General features: G+C 41.4%; 1 protein-coding gene across 2 annotated transcripts in view; it reads right to left on the reverse strand.

Annotated features, from left to right (window-relative positions):
• marchf1 (membrane-associated ring finger (C3HC4) 1) overlaps positions 1 to 13,879 on the reverse strand; it is a 447,051-nt gene that overhangs the window by 255,082 nt on the left and 178,090 nt on the right. For both annotated transcript variants that reach the window (XM_051929799.1, XM_028805007.2), the window contains exon 2: positions 5,427 to 5,478. The gene's annotated coding sequence lies outside the window, so the exon portion shown is untranslated. The remainder of the gene's footprint in view (positions 1 to 5,426; positions 5,479 to 13,879) is intronic.

Raw genomic sequence — 13,879 nt, forward strand, 5'->3', positions numbered from 1 at the left:
AATCTATCTATCTATCTATCTATCTATCTATCTATCTATCTATCTATCTATCTATCTATCTATCTATCTATCTATCTATCTATCTATCATATAGTGCCTTTCATAATCTATCTATCTATCTATCTATCTATCTATCTATCTATCTATCTATCTATCTATCTATCTATCTATCTATCTATCTATCTATCTATCTATCTATCTAATATATAGTGCCTTTCATAATCTCTATCTATCTATCTATCTATCTATCTATCTATCTATCTATCTATCTATCTATCTATCTATCTATCTATCTATCTATCTACCTAATATATAGTGCCTTTCATAATCTCTATCTATCTATCTATCTATCTATCTATCTATCTATCTATCTATCTATCTATCTATCTATCTATCTATCTACCTAATATATAGTGCCTTTCATAATCTCTATCTATCTATCTATCTATCTATCTATCTATCTATCTATCTATCTATCTATCTATCTATCTATCTATCTATCTATCTATCTATCTACCTAATATATAGTGCCTTTCATAATCTCTATCTATCTATCTATCTATCTATCTATCTATCTATCTATCTATCTATCTATCTATCTATCTATCTATCTATCTATCTATCTATCTATCTATCTATCTATCTATCTATCTATCTATCTATCTAGCCCATTGTAACTAAAATAGCATGTTAAATGCTTTGTTCTGTATTTGATCTTCTATGTGCTCTATGTGTGTGAATCACTACCTGCTTCTTAAACTGGTTTTCTCTTTCTCCGACAGGACACATAATCCATTACATTTGTGATATTACAGCTCTCTGAATAATTAAAATACTGAGATGTATACGTGATATCTTTTTCATGATGATAGGAATGAACGCATGTTATTAAACATGGGAACACGGTAGCGCAGTGATTGTTCATGTTTCACGCAAGAGGCTTGCGGCGCCATGCGCGACCTTCGATGAAATAATTTACTGCAGAAGTACTGTCTCTTTCAAACGTACTAACCTCCAATTCCTGTTCTTACTTTTCTTTCTCCAAATACCCAATCGCCACACAATCAGCTATATAGACGTGAAGCCATCTGTAAGCTTAGAACGCCGATTCTTCAAAACTTTTAAGGAACATTGAAATATCTTCGTAGTACATGTTTAATTATTCTATCCGTCTATCCTTCCAGTGTCGCGTCAGCACCAGCAAGAATACAACGCAATGCAGGAACAATCCCTGAACTAGCTAGCGCTGCGGCACCGTGTCCTCACATGTTTAATTATTAACAATACAGATTATTTAAATGAAGTCAAAGTTTTATCTGTATAATATAATCAACATATTTTGCTGCATTTCATCTTAAAAATGATATCGTCATCATATGTAAATACGCGCTTTATAAAGTGGCGCAGGTTGTGCAATATTATAACTGTATCCCAAGTTTACAGTGAGGTGACTGTACTTATAAGTACAAACAGTTCTACAAGGAGCACTTGATGGACTGATTGAGTGCGTTTAGAGTTCTTGGGATTAAACTTTTTCTAAACCGCGAAGTCCGTACTGGGAAGTCTCTGAAGCGTTTTGCCGTGGCTGAGGCAGCGTCTGCTTCATGCTGTATACCAATAATTCTCTTTCTGATCAGCTGCTGCTGTGATTCCCCACTCAGTTACAGTGATATAAATACTCCGAGTGGTGCAGTGAGAGTAATATGGAAAAAGATGATCTGCTGTGGCAACCCTAAATGAGAGCAGCTGAAAGAAGAAGAAGATGCAGTGAGAGTTACAACGCTAAAGCAGTTATGAATTATGGTATTTGGAATACTATGGCTATTTCCTGGACCATTATATTGCTACAGGTTAATTACAATCAGATGCATTATACTAATAAACAATATGCAGTTAGTTTCAGTGTATTTACAAAGCCGCGTCAGGAATGTGGATCTAAGAAAGAAAGGGTGACCACACAGGAACAGTAGCACTGCTTTGACGCTGGGTGCCGCCAGTCTGCAAAACCAAGCGGAGAAATTACGTACGCCAGGGCATGAGGTACCATGGAAAAGTGAGTGGCTTTACGCCAAGTTTAGGTTTTATACATCGCGATTTGAGCATGGAAACGTTCGTACGCAACATTTCTGTGAGTACGCATATAGATAGATAGATAGATAGATAGATAGATAGATAGATAGATAGATAGATAGATAGATAGATAGATAGATAGATAGATAGATAGATAGATAGATAGATATGTTACATACACACCAAACATTTGCAAAACTGTAAAAGGAACAACTAAAACTCCATCCATCCATTTTCCAACCTGCTGAATCCAAACACAGGGTCACGGGGGTCTGCTGGAGCCAATCCCAGCCAACACAGGGCAGGAACCAATCCCAGGCAGTGTGCCAACCCACCGCAGGACACACACAAACACACACTAGGGCCAATTTAGAATCGCCAATGCACCTAACCTGCATGTCTTCGGACTGTGGGAGGAAACCGGAGCGCCCGGAGGAAACCCACGCAGACACAGGGAGAACATGCAAAGTCCACGCAGGGAGGACCCGGGACGTGAACCCAGGTCTCCTAACTGTGAGGCAGCAGCGCTACCACTGCGCCACCGTGCCGCCCCAACTAAAACTCAAACAACAAAATACATACAGATGATGCCTTTACAAGGACAAATAAACAGCAGATGGAAATGGATGTCTGCCTCCTACTTTTCCATGTACTGCTTGCTTCAAAATGGAGTGCTGATAATAATATAAAACAATACTTAATGTAGCCACTAGAGGTCCCCTAAACACACATTTTAATGGAGGACAGAACAACCACCGAGTACCGCACTGTGAAACGTGACACAGACTGATGGAAGTTTGTCATCGTTCCTTTCAAAGAAGGATAATACAATTACACAGACAGAGAGTAGCCATCTGGAATTCTGTCCACGGACCCTCGATTTGGTCAAGACGGGCTTGGACTCATCCATACAAAGTCTTGTAGCTTTTGTTGTCCATGTTACTACTATGTGCATATACAAAACTTTGCTTTTGTTCTAAAAACTGCACTGTAAATGCTTTATTTGACAGACGCCCTCCACAATATTTGACTGATTGGTTAATTAGTAGAAACACCAGACAGTGCCGCTATACACTAACATGTCTCCATTTCAAATTTAGTCAGTCCACTTGCCAAAGAACAGAATGAGGCCTATCATATTCCTAAATTTCGAGTCAGAGTACAGTACAACGTTTTTTAAAGTGAGTGCCTCTAGCTTGACAAAGCATATGACAGGATATTTTAACAAAAAAAAAAAAAAGATAAAAGCAAAACACAGGCCTGCTACTTCTGATAACACAACATACGCTGAAGTGAAATCACATGGCGCTGCTCTTAATAAAATCACAGAAGAGAAGTGTAATCAAATCTCACAGTGGCTCATAATAAAGTAACGAGTTCATTCCAAACAAAATGTCAAAGGAGTGTTCATTATTCTGCAGAATCGAGTAGAATTATTCAAAAGCAAACTGCATAGGACTTCTTATAAAATAAAATCACAAACTGTTGGAATTCTTGAGGAAAAACAAATGAAGCTAATGTTAGAAAATCAAACTGCACGGTTCTTTCTAAAATTTTGAAATGACTGTTTATGCTTTGTCAAAAAGACTATGTATAATAAAATTATGAAGCATTATATATTAATTCTAATTTTTTTTTCCCCTTTAGTCCCAACAGCTGAATATTTTTCCAAAAAATTCAGTTCTCTGGAAAGCACTGTGACAGTAGGGGGCGCTGACGCACCTCCTAACCCGCAGACAATATGCCAAAACACCAGGTCAAATTCTCAATGATGAATTTATTATACCAAAAGTGTGCACCAAGCACCTCCACCTCCACTCTACTCAAATAAATCAATAATCAATAATCGCAAATAACAAATCATCCACTTCTCCCAGCAGCTCTGTCGCACTCCCTTCCAACTCCAGCTCAGTCTGCTGGGGTTTCCCACAGTCCTTTTATATTCCTTGACCCGGAAGTGCTTCTGTCCCTCCGTCCATGTGATTTCATAGCAGTTCCGGGTCAGATGGGAAACTCTCCTTTTCTTCAGCCCGGAAGTACTTCATTTCTTCCATTCCCACGACGAGGTAGTACTTCTGGGCTATAATAAAAACAGTTGTGCCTCCCTGCAGCGTCTCCTGGCGACCCCCATGACATCCAGCAGGGCTGTGCATCCGAACTCCATTGTCCATAATGCCCTGCAGGAATTTGGGGCACCTCTATGCTGCAGGGAGGACTCCCTCTAGTGGCCTGGGGGCGTTGGCTGGGATAAACTGCCGGCCATCTTTCACAGCACACACAGCAGTGGTTTCACACTTAAATCAACATAAAATACGTATTTATGACACGTGTCACTCAGTTTTATGTTCCATGAGCCTCTCCAGTATGTAAACTCACAAACTTACTACATAGCTGTTTGTCTCATCACTCATAAGCTGAAAGGCACTTTCTGGAAAAAAAACAGATTGAAGTAGCCGAGGGGTTGCTAGTCCGTAGTATCCACTAGCACAGGGGTCGCCAAGTCCGGTCCTGGAGGACCACCGTGGCTGCAGGTGTCAATTCTAACCCTTTTTTTAATGAGTGCCCTGTTTGTGCTGCTAATTAACTTCTTGTGAATTCATCCATCCATCCATCCATTTTCCAACCCACTGAATCCAAACACAGGGTCACGGGGGTCTGCTGGAGCCAATCCCAGCGAACACAGGGCACAAGGCAGGAACCAATCCTGGGCAGGGTGCCAACTCACCGCAGGACACACACCCACACACCAAGCACACACTAGGGCCAATTTAGAATCGCCAATCCACCTAACCTGCATGTCTTTGGACTGTGGGAGGAAACCGGAGTGCCCGGAGGAAACCCACGCAGACACGGGGAGAACATGCAAACTCCACGCAGGGAGGACCTGGGAAGCGAACCCAGGTCTCCTTACTGCGAGGCAGCAGTGCTACCCACTGTGCCACCGTGCCACCTTCTTGTGAATTCATTTTAATTGAATTGCTTTTTTAAGATTTGCTCCCCTGAATTTCTTCATCCCTCCAGGACCGGAGTTGGTGACCCCTGCACTAGCAGGCCGTCTCGTTTCATGAAGTCCAGTAGCCAGCTTGTCTCCCAAGGATCAATGTCTTCGTAGTCCTCCTGGGGTGAGCGTTGCTGTAGGTGTGTCAGCTACACGAGTGTGTTCAGCACTACGACCAGCTGGGGACCAATCAGCTGATGCAGGTACCTGTCTTTGTTTTCAATTTCCAGATTGTTTGCTTCAAAATCGGAATTCGATAAGCGTCTTTTTTTAAATATTGTTATTTTATGAGGAAAAAAAATAAATCAAATCTCACATTCGGAAAATCCAAGAAAAAAGAACTTGCATAGTTACTAACCTGATGATCTTTTGTGCTGAAGGCTGGATCGAAGTCTTCTGAAATAATCCCACTGAAACAAAGAAAATAAGAATGTGCATTTTAATTGACTTGATGTCCAGAAAATAGCAATTACTGACTCATTTTTATTTTAGCACACATACAGTAATACACACAGATATACGCCAATCAGCCACAACATTAAAACCATCTGCCTGATATATTGTATAAAGGACCATCAAGGCAAGGACTCCACAAGACCTCTGAAGGTGTCCTGTGGTCTTTGGCACCGAGACATTAGCAGCAGTTGTCGAGGATTTGGCCTCCATGGATCACACTTGTTTTTCCAGCACATCCCACAGATGCTCAATCGGATTGAAATCTGAGGAATTTGGTGGCCAAGTCAACATCTTGAACTCTTTGTCTTGTTCCTCAAACCATTCTGGAGAATTTTTTGCACTGTGGCAGGGCACATTATCCTGCTGAAGGAGGCCATTGCCATCAGATAATACCACGGTCATGAAAAGGTGTACATGGTCAGCAACAATCTTTAGGTAGGTGGTACACATCAAAGTAACAAGAACATGAATTCCGGGACCCAAGGTTTCCCAGCAGAAGTTTGCCCACAGCATCACACTACCTCTGCAGGCTCACCTTCTTGCCACAGAGTGTCCTGCTGCTATCCCTTCCGCAGGTAAATGACACACACACACACACAATACAATATAATACAATACAATTTATTTTTGTATAGCCCAAAATCACACAAGAAGTGCCGCAATGGGCTTTAACAGGCCCTGCCTCTTGACAGCCCCCCAGCCTTGGACTCTCTAAGAAGACAAGAAAAAACTCCCCAAAAAACCCTTATAGGGAAAAAAATGCAAGAAACCTCAGGAAAGGCAGTTCAAAGAGAGACCCCTTTCCAGGTGGGTGTCAAAAAGAAAGGGGTCAATACAATACAATACACAGAACATAACAAATCCTCAATACAGTATAAAAATAAAAATATTACAAGTACGGAGCAGAATTTAACAGTAGATGATAGCAGATAATATGATTTGGATTTGTTTACAGTCCTGGAGAACTCATCCATCAAGCTGCCTCCCCCTATTGGCCATTCCACAGCTGAAACAGCGCTGGACCAGCCAATCCGATGAAAGGGCCCCTCTACGCGACGATTACTGCAATCCTCCATCAAAGATGACTTTACCTTTGGCAGGCAAAACAACTTGGCAGGTGGGCTGTGGCACCAAGTGTCACATTTGAGAAACAGAATAGGTGAGGGTTAGTAACAAATTTTAACTCTCACGTTACTTATGTTTAAGTGCTAATGACTAACAACAGAGATGCGGTCTGTACAGTTAATCAGCAGCTCTAGTCAGGGTGTGCTAAACTGAAGTAGTGAGTCATCAGCCGGGATTTGAAAGCTGAGACCAAAGGGGCATCTCTTATAGTAGCAGGAAGACCAGTCCACAGTTTAGGGGCCCTGTAACTAAAAGCTCGACCTCCCACAGTTATTTTATTAATCCTTGGAATTATAAGCAGACCAACATCTTGAGATCTTAATGTGCACTCTGGTTTGTAAGTCATGATAAGTTCAGACAAGTAAGCCGGACCGCGACCATTTAATGCTTTATATGTTAAAAGGAGGATTTTGAAGTCTGCCCTAACCTTAACCGGGAGCCAGTGTAAGGGTCTAAGAACTGGAGTTATGTGTTCGTATTTTCTTGTTCTTGTAATAATTCATGTAACAGCGTTTTGGATTAACTGGAGGCTGTATAAAGAACAGTTTGAACAACCAGTGAACACTGCACTGCAGTAGTCAATCCTACTAGAAATAAATGCATGAATGAATTTCTCAAAATCCTATTTATTTAGAAAGCGACTTAATTTCCCAGCATTTTTAAGATGGAAGAAACATGATTTGGACAGCTTTGTAATGTGTGCTTTAAATGACATGCTAGAGTCAAAGAGAACTCCTAGATTGAGGGCAGGTTGTGATGATCACACTTGGCCATCATCATGATCTAAAAGAACACACAAGTCATCAGACCAGGCTGCCTTCTTCCATTGCTCGATGGTCCAGTTCTGACGGGACACGATCATGATGTCAAATTTGTCAAAGTTCTCCTGATCCTTACGCTTGTCTGTTTTTCTGGCTTCCAACTTGCCACCTTCAAGAACGGAGTGTTCACTTGCAGCCTAACATATAATCTATCTATTATATAGTGCCTTTCATAATCTATCTATCTATCTATCTATCTATCTATCTATCTATCTATCTATCTATCTATCTATCTATCTATCTATCTATCTATCTATCTATCTATCTATCTATCTATCTATCTATCTATCTATCTATCTATCTATCTATCTATCTATCTATCTATTATATAATGCCTTTCATATCTATCTATCTATCTATCTATCTATCTATCTATCTATCTATCTATCTATCTATCTATCTATCTATCTATCTATCTATCTATCTATCTATCTATCTATCTATCGCTCTTATCTGTCTCCACAGATCAGAATTGGACTCCCGATTCTCCATTAACTTGCTGGTAAAATTGACTACAGACCTCAGAGTCACCTTGAAATGCACTTCCTCCGAGTTTGAGATTCTTTTCTTACTGTGAGTCATCAGTAATTTATTTTTTTTTGGGATCTGTCTTATGAGTCACTCTTATAAAGATGAGCTTCATGTGATTTAAGCACTGTACATTCTCAAACACTCTTTAGATATGATGTGTGTTTTTGGCACACCAAATAACCAATCTTTATTTTTTCTTTCATTTCCTAAACATACTGTAATTATCGCAAATTAAATATTGCTCTTCAGAAATTTCAGGGCATACAGTACACATTATAATTGGCGTTTTTCTCACCGCAGTACCTTTGTTTTCAGGAGTCCATGCGTTTCTGTATGATGAGGCCCTGGTCCACTTGTCGTCCCTGCCCTCTGTTATGTGTTGAGTTTTCGCTGCACAACAGAACTTGTCATAAATTTTATGCAAATAGGTGATGTGCAAAGAAGAATGATGTGGTGTGAACAGAGACGTGTTTGGGAGTTCAGAGGAGACACAATGCCCACCCAAGCACTTATTGCTTCAATGCGGTGTATGGCGCGGTGCTCCAGGGAGGCAGCTATGAAGAGTGATGAGGTACGAAGTGCAGAGCAAGGAGGAGCTCACCGGAGACCTCCCTCCGCCTCACTGCTTCAAAGTGATTGTGAATTCACGGCAGGGATTGTTTTCTTGATGTGGTGACACATTTTCATCAACTAAGAAAGGCACAGAAGTAATTGAAAAGGCAAATAAAATGTTATGTTATATCATAAAAACTGTTAAATTTAATTCAAGGGACATTGTGCTCAAACTATAAGACCACATCTGGAGTCCTGTGTGCAGTTCTCGTCAACATGCTGCAAGATGTTTTTACTGACATCTTCAACATCTCCGTGAGCACCGCCATCGTCCCAACCTGCTTTAAAACCACCACCATAGTTCCTGTGTCAAAAAAGTCACAAGCATCCAACCTCAATGACTACTGTCCCGTTGCACTCACACCCATCATTATGAAGTGCTTCGAGAAGCTTATCATGAAGCACATCAAAACCCTGCTACCCCCCTCACTGGACCCCCTGAAGTTTGCTTACTGCCGGAACCATTCAACAGATTATGCAATAGCCACCACTCTCCATCTGGCTCTCGCTCATCTGGACAATAAAGACACATATGTTCAAATGCTGTTTATTGACTTCAGCTCAGCATTCAACACGATCATTCTTCAGCAGCTGATGGAAAAGCTGAGCCTGCTGGGACTGAACACCTACCTCTGTAACTGGATTCTGGACTTCCTGACTGAGAGACCTCAGTCAGTCAGGACAGGAAACAACATCTCCAGAACCACCACACTGAGCACTTGAGCCCCTCAAGGCTGTGTGCTCAGTCCATTACTGTTCACACTGCTGACTCATGACTGTGCAGAAACACACAGCTCTAATCACATCATAAAATTTGCAGATGACACGACTGTGGTGGGTCTCATCAGCAACAACAATGAGTCAGCATACAGAGAGGAGGTGCAGCGGTTAACGGACTGGTGTAAAGCCAATAACTTCTGAATGTAGACAAAACAAAGGAGATGACTGTTGACTTTAGGAAGACTAAGAGTGACCATCTGCTACTGAACATTGACAGCTCAACTGTGGAGGTCATCAATAGCATCAAATTCCTGGGTGTCCACCTGGCAGAGAACCTCACCTGGTCCCACAACACCAGCTCTTTATCCAAAAAAGGCCAGCAGCGACTATACTTCCTGCGTAGGCTGAGGAAAGCCCATCTTCCACCAGCTACTCTAACAACATTCTACAGAGGAACCATAGAGAGCATCCTGAGCAACTGCATCACTGTCTGGTTTGGAAATTGCACAGTCAACAGATAATGAAGACAGCTGAGGAGATCATCGGTGTCTCTCTTCCCTCCATCATGGACATTTACACCACACGCTGCATCCGCAAAGTCAGGTGCCAGTCCATAACAGAACCCCCTTAGACACACACGTGGCCTTTTTGGATCCACAAGAACACCTGAAGCTAAGCCTGTTCAGGAACGGCCAGTACTTGGATGGGAGACCAGCTGGGAAAAGCTTGGGTTGCTGCTAGAAGAGGTGTTGGTGAGGCCAGCAGGGGGCGCTTACCCCTTTAGTCTGAATGTTGATCCCAATGCCCCAGCGCAGTGATGGGGACACTGTGCTGTGAGAAAGGTGCCATCCTTCAGATGAGATATAAAACCGAGGTCCTGACTCTCTGTGGTCATTAAAGATCCCAGGTCGTCCTGCATCAAGAGTAGGGTGTATCCTGTTGTCCTGGCCCACTGTCTCTCTCTCACACCTTCAGCCCCTAATTGTTAACATCTGGGGAGCGTTCTGCTGTAAAATGACTGCCATTACATCATTCAGGTGGGTGCTAGACACTGGTGGTGGTTGAAGTGGCCCCCCGCTCAGTATGTAAAGTGCTTTGAATAGTGAGAAAAGCGCTATGTAAATGTAATGAATTATTATTATTATTATATTTAGTCCTTTGTCGGATATAACTCACATGCAATGACTGCTTGAAGTCTGAGATTCACAGACATCACCAGCTGCTGAGGGTCTTCTCTGGTGATGCTCTGTCAAGCCTCTAAGGCAGCCATCTTCAGCTCCTGCATCTTTCGGGGGGCTTGTCCCCTCAAGTTTCCTCTTCAGCATATGGAAGGCCTGCTGGAGCGCACTGCCGTAAAATGGCTGCCATTACATCATTCAGGTGGGTGCTACACCTTGGTGGTGGTTGAAGTGGCCCCCCACTCATTATGTAAAGCACTTTGAGAAGTGAGAAAAGCTCTATATAAATGTACAGAATTATTATTATTATTATTATTATTATTATTATTATTAATATAACCAGCACTTCTTTGCGGATTTGGGAGGAAAACCAGTGTAGACGGGAGAAGAGCAAACAAACTCCACACAGACAATAACCAGGATTCAGGATTCCGTCCTCGAATTCTAATAATTGCTGCCATCACATACTGTATGTAGCTATTTTAAGTTTTGTTGCAAAGCCTGTGGGCAGCACATCATGAAGCTTTAAAAAGTTTTGTCATTTAAGTATTTTCACCACCTGCTGCTGCTCCTCAGTAGGCCTGTTGTTTGAACAGGAATCTCTCACTTTTCTGTTTTAATTAAAAATGAACAAATACAAAGTGAACATGTAATACAGTAAATTGCCTGTTCAAAGAATCCGATGGTGGAATTGTTTTATCATTTTGATGTTAACATCGACTTATTAGTTTTTCTTTTTGTATTATTATAATTTCAGTCTTACTTTCTGCCGTAATTTTTAAAATGATGCTCAGTTATATATGTGGGTAGTAGAGCGGCGCAGTGCTTAGTGCTGCTGCTTCACAGTTCGGCCTCCCGAGGTGTCTAACATTGTCTAAGGGGGTTTTCCTCCAAGTACTCTGTGGATATGGGAGTGAAAAACCAAAGACGTGTGTGGCAGTGTTGTGATTGGTGTTATTTTTTTTTTTTTTGTGGAATTTTTTTGGGATTTCTGGTGGCTATTTTGGAGTTTGTGAGGTGAAGGAATACGAATTAAGCATTTATTTTGTCCCAGCTTGCTTCCTAACTAAGATGTCATTTTTTTTAAAGTCTTATCGTGTTTTAAATATTGATGGGCGGTGCCATCTTGGAGATTTTCACATCGGCTATTGCCAAGGCAACCTCCCAGAATTCCACAGGAGTGTGCTCACGTGATGTCATCGGTGCAACCCAATAAAGGGTCATTTCACGTGCCGTTTTGGTATTCGTGTTTAGATAAAACTAAAGACTTAATGTGTGCTTTTCAGGTTTCTCTGTGTCACTCTCTGGCCTACGATTCTGATTGTTTGTCTCACATTTCTGGCTCGGCAAAAGATTGATTTGTCTCATTGGCTGTGTACTCCATTTTGTTCTCATTTCATCTTCTGATCTCAAAAGAAAAATTATTATGCTTCAGCGGAACAGGTAGGAGGATGGACTGGTGAAAATAAGTGGGATAGATTGTTCCCCTGTCCGGGGTGGGCTTCTTCCTTACACTATGAGCTGTCAAAGTTTAGCATGCATCCATAAGACCAGAGTGTCTATTGAAAGTTTTCACCCCCTAGAAGTTTCTGTTGTTTATTGTTCTACAGCATTAATTCACTGTGGCTACAAGAATGTTCAGTTATATAGCGCCTTGATGTGTGCAGTACAAGTCACAGGAGGTTCTGCTGAAGCTTGTTAACACACTGGTGAGGCCTCATCTGGACTCCTGGGTGCAGTTTGGGTCTCCATTGAGATGGACCAGGGAGTCATAGTGGACTGGACACTGTCTATGTGTAGGCAGAGGACAGAAGTGATCAAAAATGCTTGTAGGATGTTAGGTTATATAGCGCCATGAAGTGTGGAGTACAAGTCAAGAGAGTTTCTCTTTAAGTAAATGTAAAATATTACATGTAGGAACTACAAATGTTAAAGTTGAATACTGAATTGGAGGTCTGAAAATCAAAGGGCCACCTTATGAGAAGAATTTAGGAGTCGTAGTGGACTCGACATTATCATCTGTCAGGCAGTGTTCAGAAGCCATTAAGAAGGCTAGCAGAATGTTCAGGTTATATAGCGCCTTGATGTGTGGAGTTCAAGTCACAGGAGGTTCTGCTGAAGCTTGTTAACACACTGGTGAGGCCTCATCTGGACTCCTGGGTGCAGTTTGGGTCTCCATTGAGATGGACCAGGGAGTCATAGTGGACTGGACACTGTCTATGTGTAGGCAGAGGACAGAAGTGATCAAAAATGCTTGTAGGATGTTAGGTTATATAGCGCCATGAAGTGTGGAGTACAAGTCAAGAGAGTTTCTCTTTAAGTAAATGTAAAGTATTACATGTAGGAACTACAAATGTTAAGGTTGAATACTGAATTGGAGGTCTGAAAATCAAAAGGCCACCTTATGAGAAGAATTTAGGAGTCGTAGTGGACTCGACATTATCATCTGCCAGGCAGTGTTCAGAAGCCATTAAGAAGGCTAGCAGAATGTTCAGGTTATATAGCGCCTTGATGTGTGGAGTTCAAGTCACAGGAGGTTCTGCTCAACCTTTATAACACACTGGTGAGGTCTCATCTGGAGTACTGGGTGCAGGTTTGGTCTCCAGGCTACAAAAAGGACAAAGCAGCACTAGAAAAGGTCCCGAGAAAGTCCAGAGGGCCATTCAGCCTAACAAAGCTTGTCATTGAATTCTTCTAAAATAACATCAGCTGGAGTATTGAGAGTTCCCAAAGTCCTGCTGTCTACCACCCTACTTGGTTACTTCTTCAATGCATCTGTGGTCCTCGGTATAAAGAAAAACTTCCTATCCATTTAATTCTTCTGAAATAACATCAGCTGGGGATTAAATCGGATTCAATTTGGCTTTTACGACAGTGCTCAACAGACAAAGACTCTTTAATGTCAAAGTGCAAAGAGCTCTAAATGAATTGGACTGAGTTTCAGGACATCAGTGGAAATTAAGGGGAAGTGCATTTCAGACTGAAGCCAGGAAGCTCTTCTTTATGCAAAGAGTTGTGGGACTCTGAAACAAACTACCGAGACATGGAGTTGAAGCAGAAACCTTGATAACCTTTAAGAAGAATCTGGATGAGGTACTGGACCGGCTTAGCTATTAGCTAAGTAAATGAGCTTAATGGACAGAATGGTCTCCTCTTGTTTTTCAAATGTTCTTATGTTCTACAAATATAATTATTATATATATAATATAATATAATTGTGAATTTCCCCTTGGGATTAATAAAGTATCTATCTATCTATCTATCTATCTATCTATCTATCTATCTATCTATCTATCTATCTATCTATCTATCTATCTATCTATCTATCTATCTATCTATCTATCTATCTATCTATCTATCTATCTATC

This window comes from Erpetoichthys calabaricus, chromosome 7 (genome assembly GCF_900747795.2).
Source record: "Erpetoichthys calabaricus chromosome 7, fErpCal1.3, whole genome shotgun sequence".
NCBI classification, from domain to species: domain Eukaryota; kingdom Metazoa; phylum Chordata; class Cladistia; order Polypteriformes; family Polypteridae; genus Erpetoichthys; species Erpetoichthys calabaricus.